The following is a 17,039-nucleotide window of genomic DNA, read 5'->3' as shown; positions in this document are numbered from 1 at the left end:
GCGCTGATTGAGACGACTCTAGGGAGCGATTCATGGTATGTTTATCAATTTAAACTTTTACATCCTCGTTACCTTTTATAAAACACAGAACAAATGCAAAGAAAGCTGCAGAATGGCCGGTGTGGGGATCAAACCCACGGCCGCGGCATTATTATCCCCACAACTGCGCTATCCAGCAAGCAACTGTATGTAGCAAGCGAGTCAGCGCAGGAGCTGCGGGAAAGTGTTTTACCTAGTATAGAACGGCTGGCTAACCACAGCCATATATAAGTGCCACGCGCGCACGCCGGAGCAAGCGCGCCCACTATATTACGTGCCGTAGTGTATATTTACAGACAGAAAGGAACAAATAACGTTTCCGGGCGGCAGCCCTTCCGTCTGATCGCCCCTCAGTGTTACACAAATATAACAGACAGACATTTATGTAACACTGACATTCGCCCCCACCCACTTGGCGCCAAAACGCCATTAAGCAGACCCCGTTCCAGGTGTGTGGAGGTCTCAAATTAGCCGGTAAGACCACGCGTGTCTGGTTGCCGGTGCTTCCGGGTTGTGACATCACGTGTCACGGCAAGGTCTGCCCCTCATAACGAGCGTCGTTGCCACGGGACCACAGGTGTATCATGCTTGTTACCATGGCAACAAAGGACGCTAGCGCACATTTATATATACAATGTAACAAACATTTAAAAGCCCATAATGAGAAATATAAGAACTGGAACCAAACTACTAGTGAAGAAGCTGGTTAAGGGATAAGAACTGAATAAACAATGTCGTGTGTGTGTGTGTGTGTGTGTGTGTGTGTGTGTGTGTGTGTGTGTGTGTGTGTGTGTGTGTGTTTGTGTGTGTGTGTAGACCCGGCGTTGCACGTGAGCTAAATTTCCAGCTATGAGGGGGGGGGGGGCAGTGGAGAGGAGGGGGGGACGGACAGTGGACAGGAGGGGGGAGCGGAAGAGGCTCAGTGAGGGGGAGAGAGGCATAGTGATGGGGAGAGAGAGGCTCAGTGAGGGGGAGAGAGAGGCTCAGTAAGGGAGAGAAAAAATGATTAAGGCTGTGCCTATAGTGCCGTCGATGGCGACACGACGGGTGACGACGCCGTCGCCACCGGCGAAAGATATGTTTCGCCGGGCGGTGGCAGTGCGGGATTCCGGCAATTTGATTTGTTCAAGTGACGTGACGGCCCTTGAAAAATCTAATTTTGCCGGCTACCAGTTTCCGCAACGGCGATGTCGCTTTGTCGCCGTAGCGGGCACTATAAGTGCACGCGGCGGCAATGCTTCTGTTTTCGGGCGACGTCGCCAGTACTATATGCGTGGCCTAAGAATGTAGATTAAATATTTGAAAAATTGTGCTTATGATGGGCTTTATTTTCCTGTTATTTTCCCTGTGCTAATTATTCTGCTCCATACAAAATGTTCCTAATATTTCACTATACTGAGATAAATCCCTTAATTTCCCAGCGTTCTCGTGTGGTAACGGGGGAAGGGAGCAGCGCTGATTGAGACGACTCTAGGGAGCGATTCATGGTATGTTTATCAATTTAAACTTTTACATCCTCGTAACCTTTTATAAAACACAGAACAAATGCAAAGAAAGCTGCAGAATGGCCGGTGTGGGGATCAAACCCACGGCCGCGGCATTATTATCCCCACAACTGCGCTATCCAGCAAGCAAGCAACTGTATGTAACAAGCGAGTCAGCGCAGGAGCTGCGGGAAAGTGTTTTACTCATCACTTAGTGCGTCCCTAGTATAGAACGGCTGGCTAACCACAGCCATATATAAGTGCCACGTGCGCACGCCGGAGCAAGCGCGCCCACTATATTACGTGCCGTAGTGTATATTTACAGACAGAAAGGAACAAATAACGTTTCCGGGCGGCAGCCCTTCCGTCTCATCGCCCCTCAGTGTTACACAAATATAACAGACAGACATTTATGTAACACTGACATTCGCCCCCACCCACTTGGCGCCAAAACGCTATTAAGCAGACCCCGTTCCAGTTGTGTGGAGGTCTCAAATTAGCCGGTAAGACCACGCGTATCTGGTTGCCGGTGCTTCTGGGTTGTGACATCACGTGTCACGGCAAGGTCTGCCCCTCATAACGAGCGTCGTTGCCACGGGACCACAGGTGTATCATGCTTGTTACCATGGCAACAAAGGACGCTAGCGCACATGTATATATATACAATGTAACAGACATTTAAAAGCCCATAATGAGAAATATAAGAACTGGAACCAAACTACTAGTGAAGAAGCTGGTTAAGGGATAAGAACTGAATAAACAATGTCGTGTGTGTGTGTGTGTGTGTGTGTGTGTGTGTGTGTGTGTGTGTGTGTGTGTGTGTGTGTGTGTGTGTGTGTGTGTGTGTGTGTGTGTGTGTGTGTGTGTGTGTGTAGACCCGGCGTTGCACGTGAGCTAAATTTCCAGCTATGAGGGGGGGGGGGGGAGAGGAGGGGGGGACAGACAGTGGACAGGAGGGGGGAGCGGGAGAAACACAGTGATGGGGAGAGAGAGGCTCAGTAAGGGAGAGAAAAAATGATTAAGGCTGTGCCTATAGTGCCGTCGATGGCGACACGACGGGTGACGACGCCGTCGCCACCGGCGAAAGATATGTTTCGCCGGGCGGTGGCAGTGCGGGATTCCGGCAATTTGATTTGTTCACGTGACAATGTCACTATAAGTGCACGCGGCAGCAATGCTTCTGTTTTCGGCCGACGTCGCCAGTACTATAAGCGCGGCCTAAGAATGTAGATTAAATATGTGAATAATTGTGCTTATGATGGACTTTATTTTCTTGTTATTTTCCCTGTGCTAATTATTCTGCTCCATACAAAATGTTCCTAATATTTCACTATACTGCTATAAATCCCTTAATTTCCCAGCGTTCTCATGTGGTAACGGGGGAAGGGAGCAGCGCTGATTGAGACGACCCTAGGGAGCGATTCATGGTATGTTTATCAATTTAAACTTTTACATCCTCATAATCTTTTATAAAACACAGAACAAATGCAAAGAAAGCTGCAGAATGGCCGGTGTGGGGATCAAACCCACGGCCGCGGCATTATTATCCCCACAACTGCGCTATCCAGCAAGCAAGCAACTGTATGTAGCAAGTGAGTCAGCGCAGGAGCTGCGGGAAAGTATTTTACTCATCACTTAGGCTGCGGCCACGCTAGCGCTGAGCGTGCTGACCGCGCTGTGCTTGCCGAGTTTAGTTTTCACCCAGGCTTTAAAAAAAAGAAAATGGATAGAAGTGCGGCGCAACTGCGCATGTCCAATGAAAGGCTCCCGGATGACTAGTTCAACATAACTTTATTTGACACACACCAGGGCTACACCAGCATCTCCCCCTCAACGCGTTTCACCCTTACGCAGAGGGCTTCGTCTTGGAGTGGGGAGAAGTGGTGACAGCCTCTTAAATACCTAAAAGCCCGCGAAAGCGGCATTAAAACTTTAACCCCTTCAGTGCTATATGCCTGTTAGCTAATATCATGCTATTTAAAGTATTTAATGTCTGTGCAGCTCACTATAAACATATTATATGCACAGAGAGCATCTAAATTATATATTCAGACATACACAGTAGCAAAATGATAAGACTATTTGGCAGCACATTCCAGGTATATGAATAAACATAAAAAGCTGTTGCAAACACTGCAAGTGGAATATACTCAACACTAGATTCACAATAACCCAAGTTATATACCGATTAGTCAGTCATACATATAGGGGCTTCCTAATGCTTTATTTAGACATATTTGTGACTTATAGACCAGTGAATCAAGGGAAGGTAGGTGGGAAAGGGAGAGAAACAAGGGTAAAAGGGGGGGGGGGGGAGAGAAGGGGGGGAAAAGAGGAGGGGGGGAGGTATGGAAGGGGGGGGGATGAGAAGTGTGAGGGAGGGAAAGAGAGAGGGGGGGGAGGAGGGGGGAGGGGAGGGGGAAAGGCTAAGGGAGGGACAGTGCAGAGAATAAATCAGAAATACACAATAGACGTTCTGTTCTAAAGAAGACCATAATATGTACATATTTGCATTCCACGTATAACACTCTTATATATCTCTTAAAGAAAACATCGTAGATCCCAATCCACATTAAGTCCACTGGGTTGTAATGTGTTTAATGTGTGGATCCAGTGCGCCTCCCTTTGGTGTGGGAGCTTGATTCTATCCCCTCCCCGAGGGGGGAGGACTACATGTTCTATAGCGCAACAACTGAAATTGTCCACAGAACCCAATGGACAGTTGTTAAAGTGGATTGGGACCGGATGTGTCATGTCTGAATTCTTGATGAGCCTTAAGTGTTCTAGAATGCGAATTTTTAAGGCTCTACTGGTAAGCCCCACATACTGTTTTTTTACATCCGCATTGTAACAAGTATATGACATAATTGGTCTGACATGACATAAAGGTTTTTATCTGATATTTCCGTGTTTCAAGTTTATCAGTGAAATGTTTAACTTTCTTCATTTTGGGACAAATCTTACAGTGCCCACATTTAAATGATCCAATCAATTTTGGAAAGAAAGACAGTTTATTCTGGTTAGTATTAGTAGTTTTCAGCAAACTGGGTGACAGAAGATTCCCTAGCGTAGCTGCTCTACGGAACACTATTTTGGGTCCCACACATGCCATTTTATTTAGTAAAGGGTCTAGTGAAAGTGTGGCCCAATGTTTGCGTATGATGGTTTTAATTGAGTTTGCTTGTTCGCTATAGTTTGTAATAAAGAATGGCGCTTCTGTGTTCTCGGCCTGTGTATCTATCTGGGTACTGTTGGCTGCTATGTTGGTGAGGGTATTCCTATCCATATTCAGTGCATGCTGATATGCCTGATCAAGGTCTGCACCATCGTATCCCCTCGACAGGAACCTCCTCCTCATCTCTTTCGCCCTGTGGATAAAGGCCTCCAATGTGGAGCAGTTACGGCGTAATCGCAGGAACTGCCCCTTTGGAATGCCCTTAACCAGAGGGCGTGCGTGACAACTGTTATAATGAAGTAATGAGTTCCTGGCATTCTCCTTTCTATAGATGTCTGATTGAATATTATACTCCATATCCACATATAAATTTAAATCTAGAAAGTAAATGTGGTTTTTATTATATGTGTGAGTAAATTTCAAGTTGAGAGTATTGTCTGCCAGGTATTCAAAGAACCTCAAAAGGTCTTCCTCCCCACCACTCCAGATCAAAATCAGGTCGTCAATGTAGCGTTTGTAAAACACCACATGACGCCTGAAGGGATTGGAATCTCCAAACACGTGGGACATCTCCCACCAACCCATGAACAAGTTGGCGTAGGAGGGGGCAAAGGATGTCCCCATAGCTGTCCCACGTGTTTGGAGATAATACTGCTGGTCAAAGAAAAAATAATTGTGCGTAAGTGAAAATCTAATACTGTCAAGAATAAAAACTATGTGTGCTGGCGAAAGAGTGGAAAAAAAAGAGACTTTGAAGCGCGCTCAACTTGCCCGCAGCACTCCCCGCGTGAGCTTGCGAAATAGCCAGGACACCCGGCGCTCCTGCTTGGGGAGCTGGTGACGTCACTGCTCTGCTCATACACACACACAAACGCACACACACATACACACACACACATACACACACACACATACACACACACACAAGCACACACACACGCACACGCACACACACATATATATATATATATATATATACAGTGTTCGACAATCCTATACATTTACACGCCCGGGGCGGGTGGATTTAACCCCTGGGCGAGTAAATATTGGCCCAAGCAGCACACGTGTTTATTTTTTTAAATTTCCCTGCTCGCGCTGAAATTTTCCCGCTCTAGCTGCCTGAAACAAAAAAAAAAAAAAAACTCCCCCTACCTGACTGCTGATTGGCGCGCGCTCCCAGGCTTTGTGGGCGCGCGGCCAGGCTCTATATGAGCCGGCCCCCAACGTATGGCCATTTTTTCTGGCCGGAGATCTGTTGGAGAGTACGAGCGTAAGTACTCTCCAATCCTCCATCCCCTCTGCTCCTTCCCTGCCTCCTGCAGTTCCCCCTTTCTCCCCCCAACCCCCGATACCCGCGCGTGGCTGGATATGGTAGCGTGGGTGTTCCCCCTTCTCTCCCTGGCCCCCGCTTACCCCAGCTTCCCGCGCGGGGCAGAGGTGTCCCCCCCCTTCTCCCCCCCCCCCCCCGGCCTCCCCCGATCCCTGGGTGATGGTAGTGGGTGTTCCCCGGCTTCCCGCGATACCCGCGCGGGGCTGGTGATGGTAGTGGGGATGTTCCCCGCGATACCCTTGGGGGGCGGGTGATGGTAGTGGGGGGCTTCCCCACTTACCCCGGCTTCCCGCGATACCCTTGGGGGGCGGGTGATGGTAGTGGGGGTGTTCCCCGCTTACCCCGGCTTCCCGCGCCGCTTCGCCTGATCCCCGCGCGGGGCTGGAGATGGTAGCGGGGGTTTTCCCCCCTTACCTACTTTGTCTCCGCTTCTCCACTGTCCCGTGGCTGTCCGCGCAGGGCGGGAGATGGTCGCGGGGGGGGGGGGGGGGGGGAGCGAGCGGGTCAGTGGTGGTGCTCGGTCGTGCGGCCTTTCCTCTTCTACCCCCTGTCGTGTGTGTGTGTGTGTGTGTGTGTGTGTGTGTGTGTGTGCATGTGCATGCATGGGAGAGTGTGTGTATGTGTGTGCATGCATGCATGGGAGAGTGTGTGTATGTGTGTCACCCCAGTCAGTCACCCCGTCACGGAGGTTATTTGGACTGGGGCGCTCCCTAAATTTTGTGGCTTAAAAAGTTGTTGTAACGCCTTACATGATAAAATGATAAAATATAAAATATGATTTTGGTGTTTGTGGTGCAAAAGGGTGTGTAGAAAAACATATACTGGCCCTTTTAGTTGATTTTGTGGTTGCTGCTTGACCTTGGAGAAGGGAATCCCGTGTCCTTCTCAGCGTGGCAGTAGTGGTGTGAAGATGGTCAGCGCGAACCTCGTGGACCTCACGGATATAGTGGATCCGGATGCAGTATTAAGACAAGAATAAAAGAATAAAACACGATATTAGTGTATCATGTCCACATTGGGGGATTGGGGGGAAAATAAAGGGGAGGGGGGGAGGGGGGGAGTGGGAAGGGGGAGTAGGGGGGTGGGGTAGGAGTGGACGGTGGTGGGATGGATGGTGGGTTCCCACTAACTAATCACAGAATACATAGAATATATGGATCCAGTGACTCACACGGGCTTGTGTGGTGTCTCTCCCTCAACGCTGACTGGTGTGGGTAAATACAGACTCATATACTGGAGTCTCAGATATACATTAAACTCACACGGCCTGATGTGAGTCCTTGCCCTCAGAGGGTAATGTCCTGTATGGATGGTGTCCTGTTGTTTCAGCAGAGTTGTCCCCCGATGGGTGTGGTGTGTGAGTGTCTCCTCTCCCCGTATCCCAAATGACCAAAAAGCAATGTGCAAACCAAAAGTCAAAATGAATTAAAAGGTCTTTAATGGGTTAACAGTGAAGACATGTGCATACACTATGCATACATGTTGTGGTGCTTAAAAGGTATAAAACAATATGACACGATAACACAACGAACTAAACAGTATGTGATGTACTGAAGCAAACACAAAAAAGGACTCTCACACTAAACGAATATACAAAATCACTTGCCCAGCATCATCCGCTCAGAGCACTCCTGCACGATCTCCTCCTCCGTTTTTTGCTCCAACTGACGCGTCCGGCAGCGGAACCGGAAAGGGGGATCTAAACCGGATGTCCTGCAGTGTGCTGGGTCCCTCTGTCAATGAGCTCCGGCAGGGAACTACGCGTTTCGCAATAAGCTTCGTCAGGTTCCTGCCGGATGCTCATTGTGTGCTGCATTTATAGGTGCCCCCATTAGTTTAATTGGAGAAACACCTGGATTAAGGGCATGGTTTAAATTTAGACGGTTATATCTCTTTATAGGAGCTACCTTTGGAAGCCCCTAATGTCAGGGATAGTGAGATGTGCCTGTAAATATAAATAATGGGTTAGATAAGCATATATTAAAATTAGATAAGCATATATTAAAATAAATCAATACATTATAAAAACTACATTTTAAAAAATACTTAGAGATGATCATTGTATTTGTCCTTAGAAGCATTTTAAGTTTAATAAAAAACGGTGGAAATTGGAATTTGATTGGGGTATTTGTGTGATTTGGAATCTTTTAGTTCCTCCGTGTGCAGTATTTTTAAAACCATTCTCTGTTGGTTAAAATCTTTACATATGTAATACAATAGTGCCACCATGTGGCTGGATGTGAAAATTACCTCAACACTGTCATAACCTAATGGTAAAAGTTAAGCAATCTTGGTAGTGTGGCACACATCCCTTTAAAGTAACTTAAAAATGTGCCAGAGTGTATTACAGCAAAAAATATATTTATGTGACAAAAGTTATAACGAATTACATATTTGACGGAAAAAATATAATATTATTATCAAGATGGTTAAAAAACCTTACTGTTTATAGCCACTACATCTGACATAAGGGTAGAACAACCTAGGCACCCAAAATCTTGGTTTCCTCATTCAGCTATCTAAAATGTACCACTCAATATCTCCGTGTTAGTTAAAAGATATTTCATTTGTAATACAATGCTGCCACCAAGTGGCCGCATATCGAAATTGCTACTTCAAAACCCTAATATTATCTCTACCACACTGTGGATAGTGCGGTATTCAGTTAAGTGTAGAGTCATTGTTTAAAATATATTGCAAAAGTATATTCCAGCGGATGACGAGAGTATATCAAATATGCATGAGCATGGGTTTACACAGACATTTGATATTAGAAAAATACTTGTATAGGTGATTTCGACGCGGAGCTCTCATGTGGTGAAAATGTTCAAAACGTATAGTCCAGATTCTTCATAACTCCTTTCTAACTTCAATTCATGTTGCAGAGGTTGTCGCGATGGTATGCATCATTTCTGGTCCTCAAGGGTTGGTTCGAGGTAGATTCATATTTGGGACGTGCGCCCTATTGGAGATTGGAGAGGAAGTGGATCAGTGTGTGTTAAAACAAAGAGGTAGATGTAAATGAAATTTAATAAAATAAAATAGTAGATGTTATAGAATAGTAGATGTTTATAAAATATTAAAAAATAAAAGTTGTTTAAAAATTGTTTACAAATGGGGGATTTGGAGCAGATTGATGGGTGTTCAGAGAAAGGCTGCAATGTCTATCTCTACATTGAGGCCTGTGGGTACCAGGCTTTTCAATTTGTAGATCCAAAACGTTTCTTTTCTTGATAGAGATGTCAGTCTGTCGCTTCCCCTCCAATGTGGGGGGACTACTTCAATGCCCCTAAATTCAAGGCCCGACGGATCTCCTTGGTGATGTAGTGCGAAATGCTTAGAGACACTATGTGTCATTAGTTTCCGTCTGATATTCCCTAGGTGTTCCAAAATACGCACCCGCAGGGGTCGACTGGTGCGCCCTACATATTAGAGTCCACAGGGGCAGTTTAAAAGGTAGACTACGAATTCTGATTTGCAATTAATGAAGCTGCCGGTTTTGAACTGTTCTCCTGTTGTATTAGAGCTGAACTGAATTGTTTCCTTACTTCCCTGTTTGCATGCTTTGCATGTATTACATCTATGGAAACCTTTGGCTGTTTGTAGCCAGTTTGAGTCCTGGCCTGTTGTTCTATTCTCCATTCTAGAGAGGCTTGGTGCTAACTTTCTTTTGATGTTATCTGCCCTTTTATAGATGACTTTCGGTTTTTCTGGGAGGTACTCTTTCAGGGTGGGGTCTCCCTGTAGGAGATGCCAGTGTTTATTCAGGATCTGTTGTATGCTTCCTGCATCCTGACTAAACTGTGTTAAGAAAGCGATGCTGAACTCTTCTTTGGGCTTAGGTGGATTAGTTTTAAGGATTTCACTACGTTCGAGCTCCCCTACTTTTCTCTTATTGCTATATCCATCTTATCGTTATCATAGTTTTTAGCAATGAAACGCTTCTTAAGAATATTGGATTGTTCCCTATAAATATGGTCATCGCTACAGTTTCTCCTAATTCGACGAAACTGTCCTGGGGGTATGTTCTTTAACCATTTTTTGTGGTGGCAGCTAGTGTTAAGTAGGTAGTTGTTACAGTCCACTTTTTTGAAGAAAGTTTTAGTCTTTAGTTTGGTGTTTTCTATGTAAATAGTAAGGTCTAAGAAGTCTACCGTGTTATTTCCTATGCAAGTTGTAAAAGCCAAGTTCCTCTCATTAGTATTAATATAGTTTAAGAAATGGTTCAAGTTTTCACTACTACCTTTCCAGATGAAAAACACATCATCGATGTATCTTCGCCATAGCACGAGATCCGCACCAAATTCATGCTCTGACCAGATGGTATCAGTCTCCCAATTGTCCATGAACAGATTGGCATAACTTGGTGCGAATTTCGTACTCATCGCTGTGCCACATTTTTGTAGGAAATATGTTCCATCAAATTTAAAAAGGTTATGCTTCAGAATAAAATTGATACTTTCTAAAATGAAGCGTCTTTGTTCTATTTTAACAGTTGGGTCTTTTGTTAATGTCCTATTGATGGCTTCAATTCCATCGTCGTGTTTTATGGATGTGTATAATGAAGTTACATCACAAGTGCAGATTTTGTAGTCATCTTGCCAAATTACCTGTTCTAATACATTAAGAATTTGCGTGGTATCTCTTAGATAGGACCGCATCTCCGCAACATATGGTTGTAGAAAACCATCTATATATTCCGATAGTCGCGACGTGAGTGAGCCTATCCCAGAGATGATGGGTCTCCCTGGTGGTGCTTTAATATCCTTATGTATTTTGGGTAAAAAATAAAATATCGGCATAACTGGGAATTTTATATTTAAATAGTCGTATTCTTTTTCATTTAGGACTCCTGTTGTACTGCCTTTGTCTAGTAGGGTGAGGAATTCTATACAGAATTCTTTATGCGGATTCGTCTTAAGACGTGCATAGGTGATGTCGTCAGATAATATCCTCTCTGCTTCTCCCTTATAATATTCAGTGTCCATAATGACAACCCCCCCCCCCCTTTGTCTGCTTGTTTGAATATGATATCCTTATCTTTCTCTAAGTTTTGCAAAGCGATTTTCTCTTTTAGTGTTAAATTGTTCTTCGTTATCTTTGTCGTACCTGAGGTCAGTTTGTCAAAGTCTTCCTGGATTTTTTGGTGGAACACTTCTAGATTATGGCCTTTTGCCCAGCTAGGATAGAATTTGGACTTGTTTTTAAGATTTGAATGTTTAAAATCACTCTCTATGTTTATGTTCGTATCATTACTTACTATCTCCCTAGTTTGTGCGTCTTTGGAAAGAATTTTTTTTTTAAGCGTAAGCTGTCTGATGTATTTGTGTGCGTCTATATACAGATTAAAACTATTCGCCTTAGCAACTGGCGCGAAATTCAGCCCCTTTTTTATAAGCTTACATTCATCTATGTTGAGTTCTTTTTTACTTAGATTAAATATACAGTATTGTTTACATCGCTGCTCTTTTCCTGTGTCCTTCTTCCTCCCCGCTTTCCTCGTGTGGTCTTTTTCTGAGTTTTGTGTTTGGTGTTTCTATTTCTTTCTGTTCTTCTACCACTAGAGTGCGATTCTGGGTGGCTATTGGTGGTGGTTTTGCTACTTGGGCCTGTTCTAAAAAATGACCTGTATGTGGTCTGGGTGATCGTTGTTCTCTCACGTGACCTTGCTCCTTATCATGTCTTTCTCTGTATGTTTGCCTCTGTTCCCTGTAAGGTGATTTGCGTTCCCGTCTTGGGCTCTGGTCCCTATATTGTTTGTGGGGTGACCGGTAGTGTCTCCTTTGGCTTTCTTCTCTCTCATAGCGTCTCTCTCTGTATTCCCGATTTGACCCATAGTGTTTGTAAGGTGATCTGTGGTCCCTATCTCTGCTCCTTTCTTTCTCATACCTGTTATCACGGCGTTCAAGTGGTGATCTAGTTCTGTAGTTATATGTTGTTGGCTTAGCAGTGTGATACCTTTCGTGATACTCTTTTGCTTTAGAATAGTATTTATTGTCCTGCCAATGTTCTTCTCTGTCTCTATCATTTTTCTTTGCCTCGTCCCTTTTGTGGCTTCCTGTGTCTTCAATAGTGTGCGTTTTAGTTTCTTTATTCTCTCTAGGGGTTTCTAGGGCACCCGCCTCCTGCCTTCTTGGTGGAATTTGTCTAGCCTCTTTATTAAATGATACATTCTTATTGTTTTCATATTTGGGATAGTTCTTATGCCTCTCTGGATTCGTTGGATAGCTTAATGTGTTGGATCTTGAATTCTGGTTTTTATTACTATCTTCTCTACTCCTATATTCGAACATTTTCCTATCCCTTGGGGTGCTAGGTGGGACTAGTGAGATCCGTTGCCATTTGGGGTTTGACCCCACTACATAATCTTCCTCGTCTCGTCTGAATTTTTTGTTCTTTGACTCTATCAGGTTTTTTTCTATGGCGTCTATTTCATCCGCTAGTTTTCTGTCCCTACTTATGAAGGTGGGATTATCTATAGAGGTTTCTAATCTTTTCTGAATTAGTGTGACTTCTCGGTCAATTTCTATTAGTGTCTTTGTATGGTGTTTAATGATAAGTTTCATTAAAGTGAATGAACAGGCATCCATAGCTTCCTCCCATTGTACATTGTATTCTACACTGGCGACACACTTTATTCGAGCTTGGCTAGTCCCACGAATTCGGGTATACCCGGGTGTATTGAGGTTTGTGACTGTTTTCTGCCCGAGTGCATTGAGTTATTTTCCAAGCAGGGATTGAAGCATTTTATTCCCGCTGGCTGCAATACTGCACAGTATATATATATATACTGCATTACAATTCATGAATTTATGCCATCTGGTAGACACGCGAAGCATTGCAGCCTATTAAATCCTAATCATTATCATTTAACAGATCAGCCGCCCATCAGCCAGGCATGAACCCAGGCTGGGAAGGCAAATGCAACGGGGCTTGTCAGAGGTGAGGAGCGGCGCATTCCAGGTATCTGCCAGGTACATACCGGGTATTTGCTCGAATAAAGTGTGTCGGTGCAGTACATCTGCTAATTCAAAGGATGATTTTTTATCAAACCGTAAACCCCTAGGAATACGTTTGATGTCAATGTATTTTTCTAGGTAGACTTTGTCCCAGACCTTTTTGGTCTCCTTCTTAAGTAAATTCTCTAGTTTATCGAATTCATTATTTATTGTTTCTAAGTCTCCCATTTCCGCTGACTCAATTTCTCTCATTTTGTTCTCTATGTTGTTACTTCTAAAAATTCTTTTTGTGAAAACACTCTCCTTGATTTCGACCATATCTTCTATCTCTATGGTTGCTACTTCCATGTTGAGATTTCTAATGTGGGGTGCTGCCACCAGGATGGGATTAGAGAAGTCTGGAGGTTATTTGGACTGGGGCGCTCCCTAAATTTTGTGGCTTAAAAAGTTGTTGTAACGCCTTACTCTGTTAAAAAATGATAAAATATAAAATATGATTTTGGTGTTTGTGGTGCAAAAGGGTGTGTAGAAAAACATATACTGGCCCTTTTAGTTGATTTTGTGGTTGCTGCTTGACCTTGGAGAAGGGAATCCCGTGTCCTTCTCAGCGTGGCAGTAGTGGTGTGAAGATGGTCAGCGCGAACCTCGTGGACTTCACGGATATAGTGGATCCGGATGCAGTATTAAGACAAGAATAAAAGAATAAAACACGATATTAGTGTATCATGTCCACATTGGGGGATTGGGGGGAAAAAAAGGGGAGGGGGGGAGTGGGAAGGGGGAGTAGAGGGGTGGGGTAGGAGTGGACGGTTGTGGGATGGATGGTGGGTTCCCACTAACTAATCACAGAATGCATAGAATATATGGATCCAGTGACTCACACGGGCTTGTGTGGTGTCTCTCCCTCAACGCTGACTGGTGTGGGTAAATACAGACTCATATACTGGAGTCTCAGATATACATTAAACTCACACGGCCTGATGTGAGTCCTTGCCCTCAGAGGGTAATGTCCTGTATGGATGGTGTCCTGTTGTTTCAGCAGAGTTGTCCCCCGATGGGTGTGGTGTGTGAGTGTCTCCTCTCCCCGTATCCCAAATGACCAAAAAGAAATGTGCAAACCAAAAGTCAAAATGAATTAAAAGGTCTTTAATGGGTTAACCGTGAAGACATGTGCATACACTATGCATACATGTTGTGGTGCTTAAAAGGTATAAAACAATATATGACACGATAACACAATGTGATGTACTGAAGCAAACACAAAAAAGGACTCTCACACTAAACGAATATATGGGAATATAAGGGAATATCAGACGGAAACTAATGACACATAGTGTCTCTAAGCATTTAGCACTACATCACCAAGGAGATCCGTCGGGCCTTGAATTTAGGGGCATTGAAGTAGTCCCCCCACATTGGAGGGGAGGCGACAGACTGACATCTCTATCAAGAAAAGAAACGTTTTGGATCTACAAATTGAAAAGCCTGGTACCCACAGGCCTCAATGTAGAGATAGACATTGCAGCCTTTCTCTGAACACCCATCAATCTGCTCCAAATCCCCCATTTGTAAACAATTTTTAAACAACTTTTATTTTTTAATATTTTATAAACATCTACTATTCTATAACATCTACTATTTTATTTTATTAAATTTCATTTACATCTACCTCTTTGTTTTAACACACACTGATCCACTTCCTCTCCAATCTCCAATAGGGCGCACGTCCCAAATATGAATCTACCTCGAACCAACCCTTGAGGACCAGAAATGATGCATACCATCGCGACAACCTCTGCAACATGAATTGAAGTTAGAAAGGAGTTATGAAGAATCTGGACTATACACTGGCGACACACTTTATTCGAGCTCGGCTAGTCCCACGAATTCGGGTATACCCGGGTGTATTGAGGTTTGTGACTGTTTTCTGCCCGAGTGCATTGAGTTATTTTCCAAGCCGGGATTGAAGCATTTTATTCCAGCTGGGTGCAATACTGCACAGTATATATATATATACTGCATTACAATTCATGAATTTATGCCATCTGGTAGACACGCGAAGCATTGCAGCCTATTAAATCCTAATCATTATCATTTAACAGATCAGCCGCCCATCAGCCAGGCATGAACCCAGGCTGGGAAGGCAAATGCAACGGGGCTTGTCAGAGGTGAGGAGCGGCGCATTCCAGGTATCTGCCAGGTACATACCGGGTATTTGCTCGGATAAAGTGTGTCGGTGCAGTACGTTTTGAACATTTTCACCACATGAGAGCTCCGCGTCGAAATCACCTATACAAGTATTTTTCTAATATCAAATGTCTGTGTAAACCCATGCTCATGCATATTTGATATACTCTCGTCATCCGCTGGAATATACTTTTGCAATATATTTTAAACAATGACTCTACACTTAACTGAATACCGCACTATCCACAGTGTGGTAGAGATAATATTAGGGTTTTGAAGTAGCAATTTCGATATGCGGCCACTTGGTGGCAGCATTGTATTACAAATGAAATATCTTTTAACTAACACGGAGATATTGAGTGGTACATTTTAGATAGCTGAATGAGGAAACCAAGATTTTGGGTGCCTAGGTTGTTCTACCCTTATGTCAGATGTAGTGGCTATAAACAGTAAGGTTTTTTAACCATCTTGATAATAATATTATATTTTTTCCGTCAAATATGTAATTCGTTATAACTTTTGTCACATAAATATATTTTTTGCTGTAATACACTCTGGCACATTTTTAAGTTACTTTAAAGGGATGTGTGCCACACTACCAAGATTGCTTAACTTTTACCATTAGGTTATGACAGTGTTGAGGTAATTTTCACATCCAGCCACATGGTGGCACTATTGTATTACATATGTAAAGATTTTAACCAACAGAGAATGGTTTTAAAAATACTGCACACGGAGGAACTAAAAGATTCCAAATCACACAAATACCCCAATCAAATTCCAATTTCCACCGTTTTTTATTAAACTTAAAATGCTTCTAAGGACAAATACAATGATCATCTCTAAGTATTTTTTAAAATGTAGTTTTTATAATGTATTGATTTATTTTAATATATGCTTATCTAATTTTAATATATGCTTATCTAACCCATTATTTATATTTACAGGCACATCTCACTATCCCTGACATTAGGGGCTTCCAAAGGTAGCTCCTATAAAGAGATATAACCGTCTAAATTTAAACCATGCCCTTAATCCAGGTGTTTCTCCAATTAAACTAATGGGGGCACCTATAAATGCAGCACACAATGAGCATCCGGCAGGAACCTGACGAAGCTTATTGCGAAACGCGTAGTTCCCTGCCGGAGCTCATTGACAGAGGGACCCAGCACACTGCAGGACATCCGGTTTAGATCCCCCTTTCCGGTTCCGCTGCCGGACGCGTCAGTTGGAGCAAAAAACGGAGGAGGAGATCGTGCAGGAGTGCTCTGAGCGGATGATGCTGGGCAAGTGATTTTGTATATTCGTTTAGTGTGAGAGTCCTTTTTTGTGTTTGCTTCAGTACATCACATACTGTTTAGTTCGTTGTGTTATCGTGTCATATTGTTTTATACCTTTTAAGCACCACAACATGTATGCATAGTGTATGCACATGTCTTCACTGTTAACCCATTAAAGACCTTTTAATTCATTTTGACTTTTGGTTTGCACATTGCTTTTTGGTCATTTGGGATACGGGGAGAGGAGACACTCACACACCACACCCATCGGGGGACAACTCTGCTGAAACAACAGGACACCATCCATACAGGACATTACCCTCTGAGGGCAAGGACTCACATCAGGCCGTGTGAGTTTAATGTATATCTGAGACTCCAGTATATGAGTCTGTATTTACCCACACCAGTCAGCGTTGAGGGAGAGACACCACACAAGCCCGTGTGAGTCACTGGATCCATATATTCTATGTATTCTGTGATTAGTTAGTGGGAACCCACCATCCATCCCACCACCGTCCACTCCTACCCCACCCCCCTACTCCCCCTTCCCACTCCCCCTCTCCCCTTTTTTTCCCCCCAATCCCC

At 43.9% G+C, this 17,039-nt stretch overlaps 3 long non-coding RNA genes across 3 annotated transcripts; 2 read left to right on the top strand and 1 right to left on the bottom strand.

Moving 5' to 3' along the window:
• Window positions 1-1,447: 1,447 nt before the first annotated feature.
• Window positions 1,448-14,825, top strand: LOC142483157 (uncharacterized). The gene is made up of 3 exons (XR_012797258.1): window positions 1,448-1,526; window positions 2,885-2,950; window positions 14,706-14,825. It is a non-coding gene; the product is annotated as an uncharacterized LOC142483157 (long non-coding RNA).
• On the bottom strand, window positions 7,450-9,272 carry LOC142483158 (uncharacterized). Its single transcript, XR_012797259.1, has 2 exons — window positions 8,811-9,272; window positions 7,450-7,973 (listed from the first exon to the last, which is right to left on the bottom strand). It is a non-coding gene; the product is annotated as an uncharacterized LOC142483158 (long non-coding RNA).
• Window positions 14,826-15,228: 403 nt separating the features above from the next.
• LOC142483156 (uncharacterized) lies at window positions 15,229-16,645 on the top strand. The gene is made up of 2 exons (XR_012797257.1): window positions 15,229-15,284; window positions 16,122-16,645. It is a non-coding gene; the product is annotated as an uncharacterized LOC142483156 (long non-coding RNA).
• The last annotated feature ends 394 nt before the right edge of the window (window positions 16,646-17,039 follow it).

The sequence above is a fragment of the Ascaphus truei genome, unplaced genomic scaffold (assembly GCF_040206685.1).
Source record: "Ascaphus truei isolate aAscTru1 unplaced genomic scaffold, aAscTru1.hap1 HAP1_SCAFFOLD_3020, whole genome shotgun sequence".
Lineage (NCBI taxonomy): Eukaryota > Metazoa > Chordata > Amphibia > Anura > Ascaphidae > Ascaphus > Ascaphus truei.
This window is presented reverse-complemented; position numbering and strand designations above follow the sequence as displayed.